This window comes from Bos grunniens, chromosome X, assembly GCF_055505025.1.
Source record: "Bos grunniens cultivar Pamir isolate PY7600 chromosome X, Bosgru_T2T1.0, whole genome shotgun sequence".
Lineage (NCBI taxonomy): Eukaryota > Metazoa > Chordata > Mammalia > Artiodactyla > Bovidae > Bos > Bos grunniens.
The window spans coordinates 84,116,471-84,130,573 of NC_141194.1; the positions used below are offsets into that span (position 1 = coordinate 84,116,471).

General features: G+C 42.1%; 1 long non-coding RNA gene across 1 annotated transcript in view; it reads right to left on the bottom strand.

Annotated features, from left to right (window-relative positions):
* Window positions 1–4,953: 4,953 nt before the first annotated feature.
* The window catches only part of LOC147340783 (uncharacterized), a 78,288-nt gene continuing 69,138 nt past the window's right edge, over window positions 4,954–14,103 (bottom strand). Inside the window, exon 3 of the long non-coding RNA XR_015159051.1 lies at window positions 4,954–5,316. This is a non-coding gene — a long non-coding RNA (uncharacterized LOC147340783). The remainder of the gene's footprint in view (window positions 5,317–14,103) is intronic.

Sequence of the window (14,103 nt, forward strand, 5' to 3'; positions counted from 1 at the left end):
CTATCTTTGGATGTCCATTCCTTACAAAAGTCCTTTTCAGTTCACACCCTCTACTATGGGGCAATACATGGATTACTGAGAAGGCAAGTGAGATCCGCTTAACAGATGAACAATAAAATTTTTGATAATAAAAGGAGAGAATCAGAATTCTGTTTATGAAAACCAGCCAAGCAATCTCGCCATAGGTAAATTAAAGCCCTCTGAAACCCAGCAATCTTCTTAACCAGCCTTGGTAAATATGCTGAGATGAGTGGGGATTGTGACCTTTTTCACAGGAATGACCACAAAGTTCTAGACAACTTGAGCCCTCCTCAGTAGATGAATGGCTGAATAAATCCTAGTAGAATCATGTTATGGAGTATTATGTAGCTATTTGAAGAGATGAGCCAGATCTATGACTACTGGTATGCTGGGAGGTCTGTGATGTACTCTTTTTTTTTTTTTTTTTTTTGGTCATTGTTGTTTGTTTTTATTGGGGTCTAGTTGCTTTACAACGTTGTATTCATTTCTGCTGTACAACAAAGTGAATCAGCTATATGCATACATATATCCCCTCCCTCTTGGACCTCCCTCCAGCCCCCATCCTACCCATCAAAGTCATCACAGAGCACTGCGCTGAGCCCCCTGAACTATATAGGAGGTTCCCACTAGCTGCCTATTTCACAAATGGCAGTGTCTATGTGTGTGCATATGTGTCAATCCTACTCTCCCAATTTGTTCCACCCTCCCCTCCTCCCCCATGTACACACATCCGTCCTCTATATCCACATCTCTCTTCCTGCCCTGCAAATAGGTTCATCTGTACCATTTTCCTGGATTCCACTAAAAACAGAACTACCATATGGCCCGGCAATCTCACTACTAGGCATATATACCCTGAGACAACCCTAATTCCAAAAGACACATACATCCCGATATTCACTGCAGCACTATTTACAATAGCCAGGACATAGAAGCAACCTAAATGTCCATCAACACAGGAATGGATAAAAATGTGGTGCAATGGAATATTACTCAACCATAAAGAGGAATGAAATTGGGTCATTTGTAGAGACATGGGTGGAACCAGAGCCCATCATACAGAGTATAAGTCAGAAAGAGAAAAATATCACATACTAACACATATATGTGATGTACTTAAGTGCATAAACCAGGCTGCAGAGCAATGTGTATCTCATGATCCCATTCTAGTACAAACACCAAAATCTCCAACCACAGGCTCTGTGCCTGCATGCCTTCGCATGTGCACAGGAAGGCAGAGGGAGGATTCAGACACAGGCTGTTACTATTGCTTATTCTGTAGAGAGGAAAAGGAGAGGGGAGCACATTGCTTATTTTGCTTCATATGCCTGTGTATTGTTTCACTGGTTGCACTGAAGGTATGGAACGTTTATAGTTTCTGAAAACGTTGAATTCAATTCCTATTAAGAAAAAAGAAAACTTTCCATGGGTCTTAGAGGACTCCTCTCCCCTCCACTGCATCCCCGGTTTCTCTTCTCCCCTGTCGTTCATGTCTACAGTTAGGGACAAGAGAAGTTAATTCTTGCTCAGAGAGTCTTGCCTCCTTTGCTGCTGAAGCATTTGTATATCAGGAGAGGTGAAAGGTGAAGGGTGAGGGAGTGGGGAGAGCTTTAACTAGGCTTCATCCCCTTGCCCCTTGCCAACATTCCTGGGAAACAGAAATAAGCTACACGGAAAGTCAGACACAGCCCGGTGCATAAACTGTTCCGGAGTGAATAAGAAGCAACTGTGTTTGGGGCGACTACCCTGGTGCTCCAGTGGCTAAGACTCCCACACTCCCAATGCAGAGGGTCAGGGGGGTCAGAGAACTAGATCCCACATGCCGCGACTAAGAGTTCAAATGCTGTATCTAAAGAGCTCAAACGCCACAATGAAGATAGAAGATCCTATGTGCAGAAACTAAGACCTGAAGCACTGAAATAAATAAATTTTAAAAGGAAGCAACTGATCTAATGAGGTGGATGAAAGTGGAGCCTATCATACAGAGTGAATTAAGTTAGAAAGAAAAAGACAAATACTGTATGCTGCTGCTACTGCTGCTAAGTCACTTTAGTCATGTCCGACTCTGTGTGACCCCATAGACGGCAGCCCACCAGGCTCCCCTGTCCCTGGGATTCTCCAGGCAAGAACACTGGAGTGGGTTGCCATTTCCTTCTCCAATGCATGAAAGTGAAAGGTGAAAGTGAAGTTGCTCAGTTGTGTCCAGCTCTTAGCGACCCCATGCAGTGCAGCCCACCAGGCTCCTCCGTCCATGGGATTTTCCAGGCAAGAGTACTGGAGTGGGGCGCCATTGCCTTCTCCCAAATAGTGTATATTAACCCATATATATGGAATTTAGAAATAAGGTAACAACGATCCTACAGGCAGGACAGCAAAGGAGACACAGATGTAAAGAATAGACTTTGGGGCTATGTGGGAAAAGGCAAGGGTGGGATGATTTGAGAGTATAGCAGTGAAACATGTATATTACCACATGTAAAACAGATGACCAGTGCAAGTTTGATGCATGAAGTAGGGCACTCAAAGCTGGTGCTCCAGGACAACCCACAGGGATAGGATGGGGAGGGATGTGGGAGGGGGGTTCAGGGTGGGGAGACACATGTGCACCCATGGGTGATTCATATCTATGTATGGCAAAAACCTTCACAATATTGTAAAGTAATTATCCTCCAATTACAATAAATAAATTAATTCTTTAAAAAGGAAGCAACTGAGTTTCAAAGTCACACCATTTCAAGGAAAGGGGGGAATTGGCAAACCTTGTGGTCCAGGAGGCCCAACAGCCCAAACTGCCTGCCCCTGGCTGCTACCTCCCTCTTCCTTTTGCATTCTGCCTTCCCTCCAAGAAAAACAAGTCACAAAAAGAGTCATCCCCCTTTGAGCGTGTGCTGTGAGGCCAGCACTGACACCATGCAAGGCACTGTCAGCCATATCATGTCAAGTTAATGTGCTTGACAACCCCTGTGATAGATAGGCTGTGATTTTGGGAAAATGGACTAGGCCAGAGCCATCTTTAAAAGACTTCAACTGCCTTTATTTAATCCTTTGCTGTACCAAACCCTGAGGAGTCCCCTAGTGCTCTCCCAACTATACTTGATGAAAGACACAGAAGGGAGTTCAGAGAAGTTCAGTTCAGTTCAGTCACTCAGTCATGTCTGACTCTTTGTGATGCCATGGACTACAGCAGCCCAGGCTTCCCTGTCCATCACCAACTCCTGAAGCCTACTCAAACTCATGTCCATTATGTCGGTGATGCCCTCCAACCATCTCATCCTCTGTCATCCCCTTGTCCTCCTGCCTTCAATCTTTCCCAGCATCAGGGTCTTTTCCAGTGAGTCGGTTCTTCGCATCAGATGGCCAATGTATTGGAGTTTCAGCTTCAGCATCAGTCCTTCCAATGAATTTTCAGGACTGATTTCCTTTAGGATTGACTGGCTGGATCTCCTGGCAGTCCAAGGGATTCTCAAGAGTCTTCTCCAACACCACAGTTCAAAAGCATCAATTCTTTGGTGCTCAGCTTTCTTTATAGTCCAACTCTCATATCCATACATGACTACTGGAAAAACCATAGCTTTGACTAGATGGGCCTTTGTTGGTAAAGTAACGTCTCTGCTTATTAATATGCTGTCTAGGTTGGTCATAGCTTTTCTTCTAAGGAGCAAGCGTCTTTTAATTTCATGCCTTCAGTCACTTGATCTGCAGCATTTTGGAGCCCCCAAAAATAAAGTCTGTCACTGTTTCCATTGTTTCCCCATCTATTTGCCATGAAGTGATGGGACCAGATGCCATAATCTTAGTTTTCTGAATGTTGAGTTTTAAGCCAACTTTTTCACTCTCCTCTTTCACTTTCATCAAGAGGCACTTTAGTTCTTCTTCACTTTCTGCCATAAGGGTGGTGTCACCTGTATGTCTGAGGTTATTGATATTTCTCCCGGCAATCTTGATTCCAGCTTGTGCTTCATCCAGCCGGGGATTTCTCATGATGTACTCTCCATATAAGTTAAATAAGCAGGGTGACAATATACATCCTTGATGTACTCCTTTCCTGATTTGGAACCAGTCTGTTGTTCCATGTCCAGTTCTAACTGTTGCTTCTTGACCTGCATACAGAGAAGCTGGCTAGTGCTTAAAAGATCACACAGCCTTGAAGAGCAGAAATGGGATTGGCTTGTCTGGGATTCGATTAAGCCCAAGAAACTTGCTACTCCCAAGGGTTATTACAGAGCACCTCAGGAGCTCTAGTTCCCAACTTGCAACTGTGCGGCTCTTACACAATCCCAGGAAGCCATTTATTCATGATAGTAATTCCTGACATTGACACAGCACTTTACATAATGTTCCCTGTATCATTGTATATCTTATACTCACAAATCTGTTGGAGATCAGACAAGAAAATTACCCCAATTATATAGATGAAGAAACATTTTCAGAGGGGTTACATGACTCAGCCAAAGTTATAAAGCTGGGAAATTCATGATCCAGAACTAAAAGGTAGGAGGCAGTGAATGAAGGAAGCTACTGTATGTGGTTGATACACATTTTTTTTTCTGTTCAGCCAACTAAGTAACATCTATGCTGGGATTATGAGGGCACAGTATTACTTCATGGCGTAAAACATGGATTTTGATACTTATTCACCAGGTGGCCCTGGATGAGTCACTGACCAGCTCTGTGCCTGAATTTCTTCTCTATAAAATGTAGATACATGACAAAACTGCCTACTTCCTTGAGTCACTGTAAGAACTCTCCTATGAGATACTTCATATAGAGCAGTTATGAGTTCAGGGCATTTAGCACAGTGCTTTGCATCCTGGAAGAATTCCGTACCTATCAACTATTCTTTTTCTGTTTTAAAATACTCAAGATGTGGCTCTTGTTCACAAGTACAAATACAAAGTAGATCTTTGTGAGGCTGTGGAGCCTGCCAAGGTTATTTTGTAATAGATGCTTTGATACAGAGCAAATTTATTCATAAGGAAGAGGAGCCCAAAGATGGAAGACACAATCACAAAAAGTGATCTGAGAGGCCATTCAGTTCAGTTCAGTCACTCGGTTGTGTCCGAATCTTTGTGACGCCATGGACTGCAGCACCCCAGGCCTCCCTGTCCATCACCAACACCCGGAGCTTGCTCAAACTCATGTCCATTGAGTCGGTGATGCCATCCAACCATCTCATCCTCTGTCGTCCCCTTCTCCTCCTGCCTTCAAACTTTCCCAGCATCAGGGTCTTTTCCAAGGAGTCAGTTCTTCACATCAGGTGGCCAAAGTATTGGAATTTCAGCTTCAGCATCAGTCCTGCCAATGAATATTCAGGTCTGAATAGTTTGTAGTAATCCCTTTTGCATTGTCTGCTGTCCCTGGGGCCACTGGAGGGCGAAGTGACAATGGGTTGTGCCTGTTTTCATCCGTATCAAAAAGTGGCTTTACCAGCTCCAACCTGAACTCTGTTGGTGCCACCCTTCAGAGCTGGCACCTTTCCAGTGGGTCAACATACTCCCTCCCTCTCCCTAAATGTAGATGTCAGCCAGAGACACCTACTCCTGTCTCCCCAAAAGGTAGAAGGGTGCAGAGAGACAGGTCCATTGGAAAAATGGAGGGGGAGGAACCAGGTGGGAATGGGGACAGGTATGGTACAGTGACAGGAAGACTGACAAAAACAAATGAGTGCTGCCTCCTCTGGATACAGCCAGTTGAAAGGGGAAACCAACTCTAAAGAACTCACGGGGCAGGGGGCAGCCAACACGGTGACTGTACTAAATGCCACTGAACTGTTCACTTTCGAATGGTCACTTGTAGGAACTTTGCTGGTGGTTAAGACTCTGCACTCCCAATGCAGAGGGCACGGGTTTGATCCCTGGTCAGGGAACTAAGATCCCACAGGTTGCACAACATGGCCAAAAAAAAAATGGTTAATTACATGTTATATGGATTTTACTTCCATATAAAAAAAAAATCCAGGGGCTCATGGCACCACAGTCCCAGAGAGAATTTTTTGCAGAAATGGGCCCTGGCCTGAGGTTCAAAGAGCCTCCAACAGGCAATGAATGCCTATTTGTGTCTCTCCTGTAACCTGTCCTCTCTGGGCTGCCCACTCGTGTGGTGATAGTGTATGCGTGTGTATGACTGTGTGTGTGGTTTCTCAAAGCAGCTCCTATGACTCTCGACTGCAGGAACTTTTGCAAATAACACTTAATCCTTGTTAAACTCCCATTCTAAGCCCATCTTTAATCCTCACAGCAATCCTCAGAGGTAGGGACTATTATCATACCCATTTTACAGATGAGAGAGTGGAGCCCCAGAAAGGTTCAGGAGTTGCTACAAAGTCACCTAGTAAGTGAAGTGTACAGGTTCAAACCCAAAGCCAGGCACTGAAGCTCTCCACTTCCTGCACCAAACACCTACACTCTTTCAGGTTCAGAACAGTATAAAGTATATTTATACATATGGGTCTTCCCTGGTGGCTCAGACAGTAAAGAATCTGCCTGCAATGCAGGAGACCTGGGTTTGATCCCTGGGTCAGGAAGATCTTCTGGAGAAAGAAGTGTCAACCCACTCCAGTATTCTTGCCTGGAGAATCCCATGGATGGAGGAGCCTGGTGGGCTACAGTCCATGGAGTCACAAAGAGTCGGACATGACTGAGTGACTAACACACACATATGTCTATACATAGAAGAAACTCAATAAATCCCCATCAAATGAATGTCTCTCTTCCATCTAGTAAGCTCCTGCTCAGCTCTCTAACTCATTTGATGTTCAGTGCCCTATGAATTTAATGCTATCATCAGCCCCACTTTACAGATGAGAAACCTAAAGCTCAGAGATGTTAAATAACTTGCTCAAGTTTATACAGCTCTTGGATGGCAACACTCTGATCCAAACTCAGACCTGTTAGCCGGGTCTTTCTCAATTGTCTTCCAGAAACTTCTCTGGGGCTGCCTGCTCAGTAAAGCCCAGCTGGGTCCTTCTGCGCACCTGTTAGTTGGCCTTGATTTGGATGTAAACAGGGGAGATACAAATAACTGACTGGCCTCTAATTCAGTGCATGGAAAACATGATCACAGCAGGCAGGCAGAGGGGAAGGGCGCTGCCATGAGGGAAAGGAGGGAGGCAAGGCCTGGAAAATTCTGATGGAGGCAGGGGCTATGCTCCATCTGCTCCCACCAGGGGAGAGACATTTTGGCTCCTCTTACAGCAAAAGCAACAAACTTGAAGCATGCCACAGTCAGCATGAAACGAGAATCTTCCTTGGACATCTAACTCTAAGAAATGACTCTCCACGCTGGAGGAGGCAGCCAGATTCAGGCAGCCTGTACCCAGACACCTCATCAGAATTATGCTGCTCTCTGCTGGAGCCTCAGCTTGGCCCCAACTGCCACCCACCAGGAGGGGCTGAACTTCCCCTGTGACCTGTATCATGGGCTGTTTTGCTTCTTACCCCCCTTCCATGTGCTGCCAGCCTTTGTTTCAGCTTCTTCCGCTGGGCTCCATTCTGTTCTGGGGATCAGAGTGTCTCTGACAGGGCCAAGCCACATGGCTCACAGGGTGATGCCATAGTCCAGGGGTCAAGATGGATGGACTACCTATCCACAGAGCTCTGCAGGCCCACCTTACTTCACTTGGAGCAGCAGTCCCCAACCTTTTTGGCACAAGGGACCTGTTTCGTGGAAGATAATTTTTTCCATGGACTGGTGGGTGGGGGGAACAGTTTCTGGATGATTCAAGTACATTACATATTACATTAGTGGTGCAGTTTCTTTCTATTATTATTATTACACCAGTTCCACTTCAGAATATCAGGGGTTAGATCCCAGAGTTTGGGATTCTCCTACACTGCTGAGCCCAGAGGAGATGGTTCCAAAAAACATGTTGATCGATTGACAGGTGGATGGCAGGGTGATTCAGTCGTAGAGCTTTGCTATTCTAGGTGTGGCCCATGGACCAGAGGCACTGGCATCACCAGAGAGTCTATTAAAAATGCAGAATCTCAGGCCTCAGCTCAGACTTTCTGAATCAGAAACAGTTTTTAACCAGACTCCCAGGAGATTTACATGACCATTAAAGAAGAGAGATGAACTGGTGTAGGACAGTGACTCAGAAAGGCTTGCACTGTAACCGCTGTTTAATAGGTACTCATTCTCTGTTTTTCTGAATCCAGTAGTTTCTAAATGTTGTTGTACATTATTTCATCTGGGGTACTTTTTAGAATTGTTTTTTTTTTTTTTTGGAAATCATTTTAAACTAACAGAAGAGTTCTAAGAATAGTACAAGGAACCCTTGCCAGCAGGGTAAGCCCTCACCCAGATTTGCCAAATGTTAGCATTTTGCCACTTGCTGTATCCATCCCTTGTTATGCTTCTACATGGTATTTCCCCCTTTAATCCATTCACCTAAATTGCAGGCATCATGTTCTTCACTCCTAAATATTGTAGCATGTATTTCCTAAGAACAACAACATCCTCTTAGGTAACCACAATCTTGTTATCAAGTTCAGGAGTTTTAACATTGACACAGCAATATGATCTAATAAAACGTCCATACTCAAATGTGGTCAATCAGCTCAATGATGTCCTTTATGGCAATTCTGGTTTTCATCTGGAGAGCTTTTAAAGTGCCGATGCCATGGTCCTATCCCCACACTGATTAAGAACGATTCTCTGAGGGAGGGGCTTGTGCCTATAATAAATTTTCATTGGAATATAATTGCTTTACAATGTTGTGTTAGTTTCTGCTGTACGACAATGTGAAGCAGCTATATATATACACACATACCTCCTCCCTCTAGAACCTCCTTCCCACCTCCCCACATCCCACCCACCTAGGTCATCACAGCACTGAGCTGAGCTCCCTGTGCTATACAGTTTTAGGCTTTCCAGGAGATTCTAATGTGCAGCCAGGTTTAAGAACCTGTGTGCCATAGGCTTTTTCTGTGGTCCCTAGAGATCACAGGGGTAGGAACCATTGCTGAAAGAGTGAGCCCTGAGTATAATTTGTCTAAGCCCCATGTCTCCTTTAATCTGAGTTCTGCCATCAGTCATTGCTTATAAGGTTCTTGGACCTTTCTTCACTTCTTCTGATGCCACTACCCTAATGGGAACAAAACAGTTATTTTTCCATGCGGCTATTTCCCCTACAGCCACTTGGCCCCATCCTTCTTTCTTTATAAGAAATGAAGCCTTGAATGGTACCTGCTCTGGGCTGTGTTCTCCACAAAGCTGCGTCTAACAAGTTGGCTACAACACCTGGAATTACAGAAGAGCAAGGGCAGGTGGTGGAAAAGAATGCCAGAGATGCAGCAAATCAATTCAGAAGAAGGCCAAATTTCTCTTTGGGCTGGCCACAAAGTTTCTCCAGAGTTCAAAGAAGCTTGATTAGAACTAGGCGGTTCTCAAATTACCTTGGTTTGGAAAACAAGCCACTGAGGTGAGCAGATGTAGCCATCCACAGCTAGAGTGGACCCAAAGGTGATGTACAGATGGGGAGCAATTGAGAAACTCCAGCTAATCCCAGGAGCCAGCAGGCTTTTGCATTTCCTGAAAGAATTTGGGTCAATCTAACTTGTTGCTTTAATTGATTCAATGGAGCTCTTCTGTTTCCAGCCATGAGCAGATGAAGGGGAAGCCTGGCATGTCTGTGAGGGAGTTCATGTCATTTAGTTAGCTGGGTCACCCATTTCCCCAGCCTTGAAATAGCATGGCCACCATCACCTCCACCCCTCCTCCCACCCAAACGTCTGTGTCACTGCAGCCACAGAAACTCAGTTTACTTTGAAAAGGCTCCATCAGAGGAGGCCGAGTCCAGATTTGCATGTGTTGGTGAATGTATTTTGGAAGAAAGGTGAATGCACAAAGCAGATCATTTGGCTTCAAAGCAGCTCTGTCAATGCCTGACAAATCGACTCGCTTTTAGGATGTATTGACATTCTTTACTATTTGAGAGAACTAGTCTACTCAGATGGATGGCTTTAACAGATACATCTTTGCAGTTTAGTCAATGACAAAATATTTGTGAGTGGTTAATGTCTTTCCTCTTCACAGGAACTTAATAATGTCCCAAATGAGATCATTCCCCCTGGCCCAGGACTTGAGAACATTTTGAACTGTGCTCATCCTGACTGGGATTCCCTGGTGGCTCAGCTGGTAAAGAATCCGCCTGCAATGAGGGAGACCTGAGTTTGATCCCTGGGTTGGGAAGATTCCCTGGAGAATGGCTACCCACTCTAGTATTCTGGCCTGGAGAATTCCATGGACTGTATAGTCCATGGAGTCTCAAAGAGTCAAACACAACTGGATGATTTTTCACTTCACTGATTGAGAACCAAAGAATACTCAACTTACTGCCAGAGTCCAAACGGAGGGCACCCTGTATTACTAGATAACCGTTAGAAAATTCCTCAATTAGGACCCCGTGTGCACTGTCACTGCCATTTCTAGCATCTCCCCCATCAGAGGACTCCTTGTCTGATTACAGATTTTGGTCCCTGCCAGTAAGACAGAATGTGCTTAAATTGATCAAAGATGTGTGAATTGCACATATCTCAAATTTTTGTAACAAAAGGCCAGCTTTGGGAAATGTTTTCATAGAGTATATTTCACATCGATTAATTCAAGCTAGCAAAGGCATTGTCTTTCACATTAGAACTATTAAAACTTGGTTAATATTCTCTCCAACCATGAATTTTCATTTTCTGGTTACTTAATATGTATATTAAATATATACATTGTATGTATCCCCTGGAGAAGTAAATGGTAAACCCAACCAGTATCCTTGCCTGGAGAATTCCATTGACAGAGGAGCCTGGTGGGCTATAGTCCATGGGGTCACAAAGAGTTGGCCATGACTGAGTGACTAATGCTTTTACTTTCACTGCATTGCCAGAAATGAGCCAACACTAAACAAACTTTAAAAGTGCACAAGGCTTGTCCTTCCAAAACTGGTATCTCCCACATATTTTTGAAATACAATGGAACATCCTGAATCCTAGGCCTATACCTATACTCAAAACTATCTCCAACCCCACCTTTTTCTTGGTGTCTCATTCCCGTAGGATCTTATTTGCTACTAGAAAATTACTAAATTCATAGGCTCAGTTCAGTTAAAAATTGCAAGGATATATTTGAGAGAAATGACTAATGATATGAGCATTTTGGCATGCAAAATTAACAGTGGGAAAATAAGCTTCTTTCGTGAAGCTCCAGAGTTATTCCTGAATAAGATATGTTGTCATTTTCAAAAAATTAATGTGCTATTTTTTTTATAACTTAAAACATCCAATAAGAAACGTGTAAAAGAACTAACACCACATGCATCGCAGGAAAGTCTTTGTTTCTAGTCTCAAACTTATTAAGATTCTACAAAGAGATAGCCATCAGGGCAAAAGAAATCTGTCATCAATAACAGGGTTAAGATTGCATATAAACAGTTAAAAAAACAACATTGTAAATCAACTATGTGCTGTGCTTAGTCCCTCAGTCATGTCCAACTCTTTCCAACCTCATGGACTGTATTTTAACTTTAAAAAAGAAGATTGCATGTAAAATACATGAAGAATGTATATTTTGAGGATGTGGCTAAAAACTCACCATGTCCACTTTAAACACTGCATTGACTAATAACAAGATATAATTCTGGGCATGATTTTCTCAATGTCAGTTCCACAGAGTCTTAGATTTCTTATATTAGTGACAAAAATGAAAAATATAGAACAAGTTAGTGTTCTTTCTGATTCCATGTATGTTTAGTTAACTGAGTTCTTTTTCCCTCTGCCTATTTTATCTCCATAGTCCTTAGTGATTACATGATATATTTGGCTTCTTTGCTTATCTCTACCTAAATTGAGAATAAAATATAAATTCCATGAGGACAAGGAATTTTTTTACCACTGTATCTCCAGTGCCTGAAACACTCTGACACATAGTAGGTGCTTAACAAACATCTGATATATGAAAGAGGATACCACTATATTAAGAGAGACAACAAACAGATTCTATTATAATGGACAACATACAAGGAGATGAATGGTTGATAAAAATGCCATTATTGTTTGTATCTATATCTGAATATGCATTTATATGCCTTTATGTGAAAGAGCAATGCTGAGTTAATTTCCTTCCATTTCATATAATGACTATATTTATATTGATAAAGCTAGTATACCGTGAAGTACAATAATATTTTGCCTCATTCTCAATGTTTTTTAGTTTATATTGCTATCTTTGTCTTCTATGAAAGTTTATTTTCTTTTTTAAAATTTTTAATTTTATCAGATCAGGTCAGTCGCTCAGTCGTGTCCGACTCTTTGCAACCCCATGAATCGCAGCACGCCAGGCCTCCCTGTTCAACACCAACTCCCGGAGTTCACTGAGACTCACGTCCATCGAGTCAGTGATGCCATCCAGCCATCTCATCCTCTGTCGTTCCCTTCTCCTCCTGCCCCTAATCCCTCCCAGCATCAGTCTTTTCCAATGAGTCAACTCTTCGCATGAGGTGGCCAAAGTACTGGAGTTTCAGCTTTAGCATCATTCCTTCCAAAGAAATCCCAGGGCTGATCTCCTTCAGAATGGACTGGTTGGATCTCCTTGCAGTCCAAGGGACTCTCAAGAGTCTTCTCCAACACCACAGTTCAAAAGCATCAATTCTTCGGCGCTCAGTCTTCTTCACAGTCCAACTCTCACATCCATACATGACCACAGGAAAAACCATAGCCTTGACTAGATGGACCTTTGTTGGCAAAGTAGTATATTGGAGTATAATTAGTTAACAATGTTGCATTAGCTTCAGGTGTACAGCAAAGTGATTCAGTTACACATATATCTATTCTTTTTCAAATTCTTTTCCCATTTAAGTTATTACAGAGTATTCAGCAGAGTTCTCTGACCTATACAGTAGGTCTTTGATGGTTATCCATTTTAAATATAGCAGTCTGTACATGTCAATCCCAAACATTTAATCCCAAACAGATCTTTTATCATAGGTCACTTTAAATTAGTGTTGGAAGTAAACAGAATGTATGTTTTACTAATGATAACATATTAACTAGAGAAATATTCATTAGCCACAGTACCAGACCCTTGAAAACAAGTGTCTTAAGATATCTGTTTCCTTGAAAATCAAAAGCATAGGAAAATATTGATTAAAATAGTCTTCCCCCCAAGAAAACTAGCACATTCTCTTTACTGACAGAAAAACAAGAATGTTGATAACTGAACCATAACAAGACTCTGAGTTAGACTAGTTAAAACCAAACATTAGATTTTCTATAAATCTATGCTCGATTGAGGTCCTTGCTAATATATCTTCTCTGATTATATAGACTATATGCAAGAATATTTGGACTTTCATAATTACAAAATACACTGAGAGAAAATTATTTTTGCTAGCAAATAGCAAATAGTTTAGTTACTGTTCTTTTAAAAATATATCTCCCTTAGTAACTATATCAACATATTTTATGATTATCCCCTCTATCTAACATTATATAAATGGATTCATTTGAATCTAAGTGGAGAAAAGGCACAGACTATAAAAATACTTGAATAATGAGCATATAGCTTCTCAAAACCATACAAAGAAGACATAAGATAAAGTCAATATTCTGATAAAATACGTATATGCTTGTAAGTAAAAGTTCCAGGGTAAACGTACTACTGCAACTGCAACTGGTACTAATATAACTTTGGTTACCATCTAGCAAGTATATAAGACAATCAAAACAAACCAAAAAAAAAAAGGAAGAAGTTAATGCTGAACTTAAACTTTTGTGTGGAGCCACTAAACTTTAGTGGACAAAGCAATACTCAAGAAAAGAAAATGTGGTCAGTATTGTCAATTAAAAATAAGTATTTTCCAACATACATGACTTAAAGTTATGAGTCGTTCATGAAAAAATTATTAGAGGACTAATTTAGCAAAGTAATAACTGATGGTATAAACAGCAGCAGAAGTTTCCCTGAGCAGATGATCTATTTAAACCTCAGATTAAAGATAAAACGCCTGAAGAATGTATGGTAATAAAACACAATGGAAATGCTACAATGGAAATATGGAATGAAGATAACTTTTCAGAGTAGACTGGTGAAAATAAA